Source organism: Acyrthosiphon pisum, chromosome A2 (assembly GCF_005508785.2).
Source record: "Acyrthosiphon pisum isolate AL4f chromosome A2, pea_aphid_22Mar2018_4r6ur, whole genome shotgun sequence".
Taxonomy (NCBI): Eukaryota; Metazoa; Arthropoda; class Insecta; order Hemiptera; family Aphididae; genus Acyrthosiphon; species Acyrthosiphon pisum.
This window is the reverse complement of record NC_042495.1, coordinates 57,820,223-57,830,361: the sequence shown is the minus strand read 5'-3', so window position 1 is coordinate 57,830,361 and position 10,139 is coordinate 57,820,223. Positions and strand designations below refer to the sequence as shown.

The window sequence follows — 10,139 nt, the reverse complement described above, 5'->3', positions numbered from 1 at the left end:
ATGTCCAAATAACGTTCCTTTAATGCGAATACAGAGTCGTGGCGTGCTTCCCATCGTGTTGGGCAAACTCTCTTAAGGTTTTCTTTTGTATTTTTGATTCAACTTCTTTGCCTAAAGCTAGTAAATTCCATCTAGGTGCACTTACACTAAAAAAGTTGTAAACGTCTTGAACTGTATTAAAAAATGTCTGAACTTTACTAGAGCTTTTTGCCGCATCTGAGATCACTAAATTGAGGTTATGAGCACAACAATGTACATATTATACAGCATTGGGAAAATCAGACAAATCGGGCCTCCAATAATATATTATTATTTATTAGCATATAAACCATATACCTACATATTATAGTACCAATATAAGGTCCGTATTTCCTAGTATTTTTTTCAGATATCAAAATAATATACCTTTTTTTGTGAAATTTTGAATCGAATGACGAATATAGAAATAACCAATGGGCAATAGTGTAGGTATTGTATGTTGGGCTGGGGCCCCCTTCGGTCCCGAGGCCCGTGGCGTTTTCCCACCTTGCCCGCCCGGTATTTACGCCACTGGTGACCCACTTGTAACCTACTGTACAGCAGAGCGAAATCCACTTACCCACCTTTTTTTGTTTGACATCGCGTTTTGGAGCAGAATATGGTTTTACGACATTGTATCATTTGATCTGCTATCAAAATATCATGCAGTATAGTATAATATCTTGTAAATTATGAGCGATGCTCTTATATATTTATATATGTACCATGTGGTACTATTAAATTATTATAACCATTTATTTCGCAAGAAATGTGGAATTGTTATAGTATCTCCCCCAACAAAAAATTCTGTAAGTGGTTAGCACTATATGCTTCAGCGCATTGTTGGGATGTCATACGACTATTTGGAAATTTATATATTATTTAAAGCAAGGAACAAGGCTTCCAAGAAGCAAAAATAGAAAAGGGCATCACTCATAATTTAAATTTTTAATATTTTATATTTTATATATTATTTGTTACGTATTTTGTATAAAAATGTAATGTACTTTAAAATTATAAACATCATTTAAATACTTGATAATTGAATATTATTTTTTCAAAAATTGAAAATGTATTATACCTATTTTTAAAATATAATATAATATTAAATATTGATTAGGTATTATTTTTTTTTGATGAGGTTTTTAAGTCGGATATCTTTATAACAGGATATTTTGGCTCCTGATCATTTGTCGTCAGATATTACTTACCAGACCAAATAATGGGTCACCATAAATATGGTGATATAAAAATCATTCTAGTCTGCAGTATTGACTCATAAGTTGCTTGCAATCTTTTTTTGAACAATTTATTTAAACTCACGAATTTACAAAAAACTAATAAAATTATAATAACGATACATTGTAAACTATCTTCAGAATTAGATACTGAGACAGTTTGTACGGGTTTAACTGGCCAAAATAAGAATCTATGAGCCTGTGTTATCTTGGTTATCCTCAATATTAAAATATTTCACAACGTTCTAATTTCAAAAAAATAAGTTATATTATTTAAGAGGAAATTAAAACCACCCGGCGTACCGTACCTACACTTATCGTCCACTTATTCTTAATGTTCATTAATTACTTGAGCCCAAGTATTTGATCCTATCAGATTCTTATGTTTACAGATGATCTAAAATGAGGGTACACAAGGATTTATGTGATGTGGAATTATTACAATCAGATCTCACGTGTGCGTGTCGTTAAGTGCTGTGAAATAAATGGTATCAAATTAATTCTATCAAAATGTGTGTGTATATCGTACACAGAAAATGCTATACATTAGTTTTTGAGTACACAATTAATGAAAATCCTTTCCAGCGCGTGTTTACCAAGTCCGAGATCTCTTATTAAATTCTTATATAATTACGTAAATGGACAACATTTAAGAATGATAGGAATGTTGAAGATGAGCTCACAAAAACATAAGTCCTTACCTACAAATAAAAATTATTTTTTTCTTAGACAAAAAGTGTTGTGTTAGCCATTAGGTAATTGAAAATGTTTACTGATTAAATGAGTTGTTAGATGTGTTACCTATTATAGTGGGTCGACTTCTGACTTAAAAATCTACGTTATTCATAATTTGAATATTTTTACAATAATTAATCCACTCAACATTTTTACATCTATTTTGGGTTGTTTATCATCATTATTGATACTCCTTAGTCACTTTTATTCTTACTCTATATACTTTTTAAACAATTTTTTTCATGGGTTTCGTTAAGATTTTGTCAAAGGAATTTATGTTATTCGACATCGATACGAGCCAGCTATTCTTTATTTTCTTTTGTGTCAACACGCATAAGATATTGAAAAATACCTATTTCCTTTATGGTGTTTATGTTTTTATATTATTTTATTGCAATATTTATTTTAGTTGTTTCTTTTAATACAAAGGTTAATATTTTTTGTTAAAATATATCAACAATTATTAAATTATAAGTACAATTTAGGTAATAGAAAATGCATTTACCTTTCAAATTTAAATCTACATCGGCTATATTATAAATGAAACGCTATATTTAAATTAAATTAATAATTGTATATTTTGTTGACATATATATATATATTATGCATAAGTATAACTAACATATTTTGGTAAAGTCAATATACTAATCTTTAAATTATACATTTTACAAGAATAATAATTAATTTAATTTTTGTAATAATTTTTTTTGGTTTACCTAATTATTTTATTTTTTTAAAAACCGTCCAAATAACAAATCTTTAAATATTGTATATAATACAGTATTATTCATGATATTAAATATAATAAATTAATAATATTATTACATATTTTATTTATTTTATTTATTTTATTTTTACAAATATACGAGTTTCCCCTTTAACTATAAAATTATTGTAGACAGTAGTGGACATTTAAATCTTAAATGCATTACAAATAATACTTAACTAATTCGAACAGAAGTACATATTACATTAAATAATATATTAAGTTATTACAGTTATACAGTTTATATTAGGTACAGTATATTTCGACAATATTTACACAGGGCATTAAGACAAACTAACATCAAATGAGGGGTCCTCATTGGCAAGTGACATCATACGTCGTAGAGTCTCATTTTGTAAATAATTTGTTTTGGCGCTAGAAATATGAAAGATCTTTTGATAACGAGATATTATACATAATATTATTGTGTATTGAAAATTTGACATAAATGGGTGATCAGATAATATTTGTCACCTGCTTAGTGCTCAGTGATAATCAACACCCAAATCAAATATACAGTACAACTATGATTAGTATATAAATATTGTGAATATATACTACGATAAAAAATGTAACTTGTAAGCTTTTCAAATATTGATTAAAATGAATACCTACATCTACTTAAGTGTTTATCATAATTTATTGTAGGTACCAATATTTCTTTCTATGTACATTTTTATAATCTAAATTTTTTTTTAATTTTTTTTAAATTATTAAAAATATATAAAACACATATTCCATTGGGTAAAGGTTATTTTTAAGTTTGGTTTTACTGTAAGGAAGGGTATGGTTGATTTGAACACGTGTATGTGTGGCAATAGGATTTGTGGTCACCCATCTAGGAACTATAGTGAAACCGGCCGGTGCTGGCACTCAGAACACGTTTTGTGACAACCATCGCGCCACACCAGAAAACTTACATATTATTATATTGTAACTTATGAACTCATAAAGTCATAACTGATATAACTCATAGGTAGTACGAATTTGGTTAGATAATATAAGTTAAGACAATAATGTGTGCTTATTTCGAATACGATTACATACAGCATTTAAAACCATACACATTCGAATTAAAATGGGCCAATAAACACGCATAGGAGTGGTATGTTCCGTCTATATACTTATATATAAAAATGTCCATATACCATTGTACCTATATGTATTGCTTATTCGAAGTACTTACTACGATATATTGCACAATATTCAATATAACTTGTAAGTATATGCCATACAGACATCTGAGCACTAAAGCATATTTTTTTGTTTCTGCACTTTAAAACACGTTACATAGAGGGAAAAAACAATACACCACGTTTCCATTAGACAGTGGAGAATTGCGGTTCTGAAACATTTTAATAAAATCGATGATAAATTTTGTACTTCTCAAGATATACATAATATATGTTTAATACAATAACTACATTCGAAATGTAAAATAAAAGTGTCTACCTAGCCGGATTTAGAAGCAATTCAAAAAACGGCGTGATATAATATTATACTTGCAACGCTCATTTTGCCCATTGAACGCCCGAACGACCGTTTTCATTGAAATATTGTTTCCCAAACGTTAAAAAATGCATTAAACATTGTATCGTTAAACGTGCATGCGTATATTATGTTTGCATATTATATTCCATTCGTTGCAGAGAACGTTCTAGATATAAAAGAGAACTCGGTGGGAAATAAGTATAATATATATATAAACTCTTTGTGTTCCCTGTTCGCGTTATAATGAACTTTTGAAATATATTTTCATGTACGATGTGTGTACCTAGCTATACTGTGTACGCTGGAATATTATGCACTCGTCTACAGCAGTGTACTTATAACGACACACAAAGTATAACATTACTGTTTTCGACATTGTTACTGATTTGGCTTTCTGTTTTTTTTTGTTTTTTTTTTCAATTCCGTTAACAAAATCCAAAAAAAGGGCATGAAAAATCTGTGCTAAATTAATTGGATGTCAAATTGTCAACCGTTATTATAAAATGTTTTACGATTCTATATTTGTGTTAGGTAGGATATTCTTTGATAGTACGGTACGTTAATACATTACCGTAATATATTATGTATTATTTGTTCTTGAGAATTATTATTATTTACCTTACTATTTAATTTACGACTTGCCAATAAGCAATGATAATTGCCAATTTCATTAAATATATTAGATAATAATATTATTCTTTATATAATATTGATATAACTGATTAGTGATTATAGAGACGGTTTTATAATATTATATTATTATGCGTATTCAAAAATTTTCGGATATTTTTCATTATAATTATAATTAGTTTTTATTAAATTGATAATATGTCCCTTAAAACCTCAAGACTATATGTATACCTATTAAATAAATATATATTAATTTATAAAGGTTAATTTTTTTGTTTTCATTATTTCAGCGTACGACTGCCAAGATGTCGTGTTCGAACTTTTTTTGGATACTTGAATATGAAAACTTTACTATCACAGCCTAAAAAGCAGTTCTCAGTATATATGTCACATCCACTTAATGAAATCGCTCATTTCATAAAGTGGATAACCACTCCATGAGTTGTATCCATTTAGTGAAAATGATATTTTACTACACTATATGGAAAATTTGTTTACCTTTTCATGAAGTGGATGAAATTCATTTTATCCACATTCTGTAATATTAATATTATATACGAGTATTTTTGCATTAGGTAATTGTGTGTAAAAGAAATATAAAAGTTGCTTGATATAATTTGTAATTTATACAGTGTACACTGTATAAACTGGTTCGTCAACCAATCAGGTAATTTCAAGATAAAATATCAAATTATTTTAAATTATTGTACAGATACATAGCAGGTAATATACAGTTAGTTTTATGGCCCCATTGACAATAATCTGTCAGTCTATCTTATACCTGCAGTTGTTAGTAGTTTTTGACTTTGACAATAAAAAATAGTAACACGTTATTTTATATAACATGAAAAGAGTATTATTTTATGAGAAGTTACTAGAATATTATGCTACAAAACCGAAGAAAAAACATTTAAGTCAAGAGGAACGGATTCAAATGATCATGGTGATTAAAGCTGCTAAAAGTAAAACGTAAGAATTTAACTAATTAAAAAAAAAAAATAATAATATTTGAATTCAATGATATAAGGGGATCGCAGTAGACGTATTTTCCATACGTTTTAGACCAATAAGGGGTGATAAATTACACATACTTCGGATTGTCTGATTTAAATTTTTTATACCTGTATGCAGTTTTTGACAAAATATCTTCTAGACTTCTAGCTCTGAACCATGTAAATTAAATAATAAAATATAAAATAAAGTTTAAGAAAACTTTTAATTTAATTTTTGTGTTTCATTATTTAATTAGGTTATATTATATTATTAGCATATTACACAATATAGAAGTATATAATAGTAATATTACAGAATGTGGATGAAATTCATGAAAAGGTCAAAAAATTGCCCATATACCTAGTGTAGGTAATAAAATGTCATTTTCACTAAACGGATAGTGTCAGTGGCGGATCCAGGGGAAGAACAAAGGGGGAATTTGCCCCCCCCCCCACCAACCAATTACCGTAGTTTTCCTTTGTTTTACACTGTGTTTAGCCAATTTTGGAACTTTTTATACTTTTTAACCCTCCTGCCCCTCCTAAAATTAAGATCTGGATCCGCCACTGGTTTCTGTTGAATGTTAAATGCAATTAAACATAATATTAATAGCATATTTCCATTTATTTATTCACCCACACTGTAAAAATTTACAGTAACTACCTAGTCATTTCTAAATAACCATAATTTTTTTTAATGTTATATATGTTTTTATTTGCTTAGTCTCATTTTTAATAACGATATCGAAATTTAAGAAGTATAATATATTATAATAGAATACAATATAGTATAATATCAGCTGTATGATATGCATGTGTAATATGTTTTAATAATGACGTTATTACTAATTATAAATGTTTATAATAACTATTAATTACGAAATACACAAAGGTTATTGTGTTTGTTCAACATAAATTTGATAAGATTTAATTTATGATTTTTTTTTAGAATTAAAAATACAATACGATATCAATTTCATTCTTTCTAGACTTATCAAAAAGTTATTCTTATAACAAAAAAAAAATTTAATACTTCATATCTCTAGATGGTATGCTGAACAAAATTAATGCGTGGGAGTAAAACAAATATTTGAAATGTTGAAGAGCAACCGAATAGCTCATAACGAGCATTGTATGTAGATAGGCATTTTCAAGAACTAGTAAAAAATGTTAAAACAAATTACTACTTGAAAAAATACTCCTAATGGTTTTCCTTGTTAAAGTAAAATAAATGAAAACAAAAAAGCACGTAACAAAAGTATAAAAACGAAATATATAAATACACGCATCGCTCAGCTCAGAATCAAAAAAAAAAATAATAAAAATATCTGATACAGTTTTATTGTTTAAATTATGCGAACATTTTTCATAATATAAAATTATAGTATTAAGCAAATCTGTTAAAAAAATGGAGATCTTAATGTATTCTGAGTGGAGTGAGAAAGCTATATTGGTCATTATATTGTGTTTTTTTTTCAGTTATCATTTATTTGGGGTGTAAAAGTGCTCAAATAAAGTTTCATGCTATTATGTATACGTACTGGTTGTAAAATTTAACACAGCCGGTACTTAAATGAGGTTATTTTTTTTAATTTCCTAGTAACTAAAATAATCCATTTACAAAACTGTAAAAAAAACAACGCTTAAAAGTACCAATACAACAAATAAGTAATATCAAGAATTGATTTTGATTAGAAAAATGCAAAAAATAATAATCATAGAGACTTTAAAAACATTTTAACAGGTTATTCATTATAGATACGCTAAGAAATTGTTGACAACTATTGAACTAATATAATATCATAAATATATCAACAATTTGGTGGTTGTATTTTTTTTTTGAGTAAAATTATTTACAAAATTTCAAATCTTGATATTTTAAAATAATTAATAATAGTGGTTAGTGACATAATATATGACGCTGAAAACTACTGTAATCAGTTATAAGGAACACAATCATTATCAAACTGTATATAGTGACATAGCTATAGTGGTATACTGGTATAAAAATAAAACAACAGTAAATATAGGTATAAGCATTTTTTTAGAAAAAAAAACAATGAAGTAACCACGAATTACCATTTTTTTAACTGCATTTTGGTCCTGAATCTTAACATCAAAATGGGTCCATCCAATTAATTTATTTTAGCTAAGTACCTATCTAGTAATATTATTTTATTATCTAGTATTATTATCTATATTTTCTCGCAGATCTACCGATTAGAGTAAACATTATTCGACTCGGCATAAATATGAATATGAATTACATGATATTATATAAGTTGCATATTCGTTTTGTTAGTTTACATATAATCAAAGAACCGTATAAAATAGAAACATTAAAGTAATTTATCTTCTTCATCATACCTACGCAAACATACTAAAGATATGTAAAAGATCATTACAATGAGTTATTGTTGCATCAAATTACAATATTTAGGTAATAATAAGTAATGACTAATATAATGATTATTCACTTTATTCATTACGGAAGTTTTCTTTAGAATAATAAATTCTTTGAGAATAGATCCATAAAAGTGTCGATTTCGAATTAGGAATTCCATAGATACCTACCGTCTATTATATAATATGTATAATATGATTAATTATAAGGTCATTCACCTATGTGCATAATTTAATTTACTCATGAACTTGTAGTCTTGTCATAATGTCACCTGTTAAAAATACCTATTAATAATACAAAGTATGAACAACTTTATATTGTAAAACCTAAGAAGCAACATAATTTTAAATAATGATAATAACAACAATAATAATAGTTATAGAATTATTATGCACCTTATAATAAAATTACAATAATTATTGATCAAAATAGATATTGAGTCAAAATTGATCAAGACATTCAAATTAAAATTAAGACATTATAATACCATAATATTACCAACTTAAAATTTAATTTTAATTTTTTTTTCATCCCATATAGTCTTTCTTTGGTAACGCATATATATCTACACATTATTTTTAAAACAATCTTAAATTATTTAATTTATTTTAAAAATAACAATAAAAAAGTAGATTGCATACATTTTTCGGAAAACTTGCATTTGGGAATGTCATTGAGCATACTATAACATATAGTAATATATGATAAAAATATCTACTAATTCAAATACCCACGAATAATATATTTTAAATTATTACAATATAACTAAAATCGTTATTCTTTGTTTAAATATCGTCCAAATGATAACTTTAAATGTCCAAAAAAAAAAACTGTGTACATATTTTTAAATTTATCTAGAGAAATCTAGTATTCAAATTCCAATCAAAATTTATAAAAATTGAAAATTTTTTAATATATGTTTCACTAAAAAGTTATTAACAAATTTTCATGATTTTGTCGAAATTCGTCTAGAACTTTAAATACTTGTAAAAAAATAGAGCTTATGTATTTTTAGTAATTGAAATAGCTATAATAACAATTTATAAGAAATCTTCTATTAAATTTCTAAGCTTTTGAGTGAAAAATGTTATCATCGACATTTATTGAAAAAATAATATATAATAAATATAATCCGGAATTCCTCAAGGATCAACAATTTCGGTTACTCTTTTTCTGATAGCCATCAACAATATCACTCAAAATATATCCTTCCCTGTCAAATCTACCCTCTACGCGGACGACTTTAATATTTATTGCCGGAGCAAATCCCTAGCCACTGTCCAATGCTATCTTCAAAAAGCCATCAACAACCTACAAAAATGGACACAAATATCCAGCTTTACCTTTTCTCCCGAAAAATCACAATGCATCGTCTTTACATGTAAACGCTCTCAAAATCAAATTATGATAAAATTGGGCGACCATCAATTAATAAATAATAATACAATCAAAATACTCGGTATCATTTTCGACAAAAGATGCTCATGGACCCTTCACATCAATTTTTTGAAATCAGCCATCTCTCCACGTAACAATATTATAAAAATGTTATCCCATACTTCATGGGGTTCTAAAACGCATGTATTGTTATCAATCTACAAATTCCTAATACTATCTAAACTTGACTACGGCTCATTCATTTGGACAACAGCTAATAAATAGATTACAAAAAAACTAGATATAATTCACAACTCCGGACTTCGTATGTCTATTGGTGCGTATCGCTCTAGTCCAATACCGAGCATCTACACCTATCATGTACACCTCCTTCTCGAAATAAGAAAGACTCAAAATAACATTAAATCACGAATTAAAGCTAGCTAACACTCTTTCTTCGCTCGATTTCAATCCAAAATTTAAAACTT

The 10,139-nt window shown here is 27.1% G+C and overlaps 1 protein-coding gene across 2 annotated transcripts in view; it reads right to left on the bottom strand.

Annotated features, from left to right (window-relative positions):
* Positions 1–10,139, bottom strand: part of LOC100162616 (glutamate-gated chloride channel) — a 99,981-nt gene that overhangs the window by 70,631 nt on the left and 19,211 nt on the right. The window contains exon 2 of one of the 2 annotated variants that reach the window (XM_029490208.1): positions 3,944–4,102. The exons of the other annotated variant lie outside the window; for it this stretch is intronic. The gene's annotated coding sequence lies outside the window, so the exon portion shown is untranslated. The remainder of the gene's footprint in view (positions 1–3,943; positions 4,103–10,139) is intronic. 2 annotated transcript variants of the gene reach the window in all.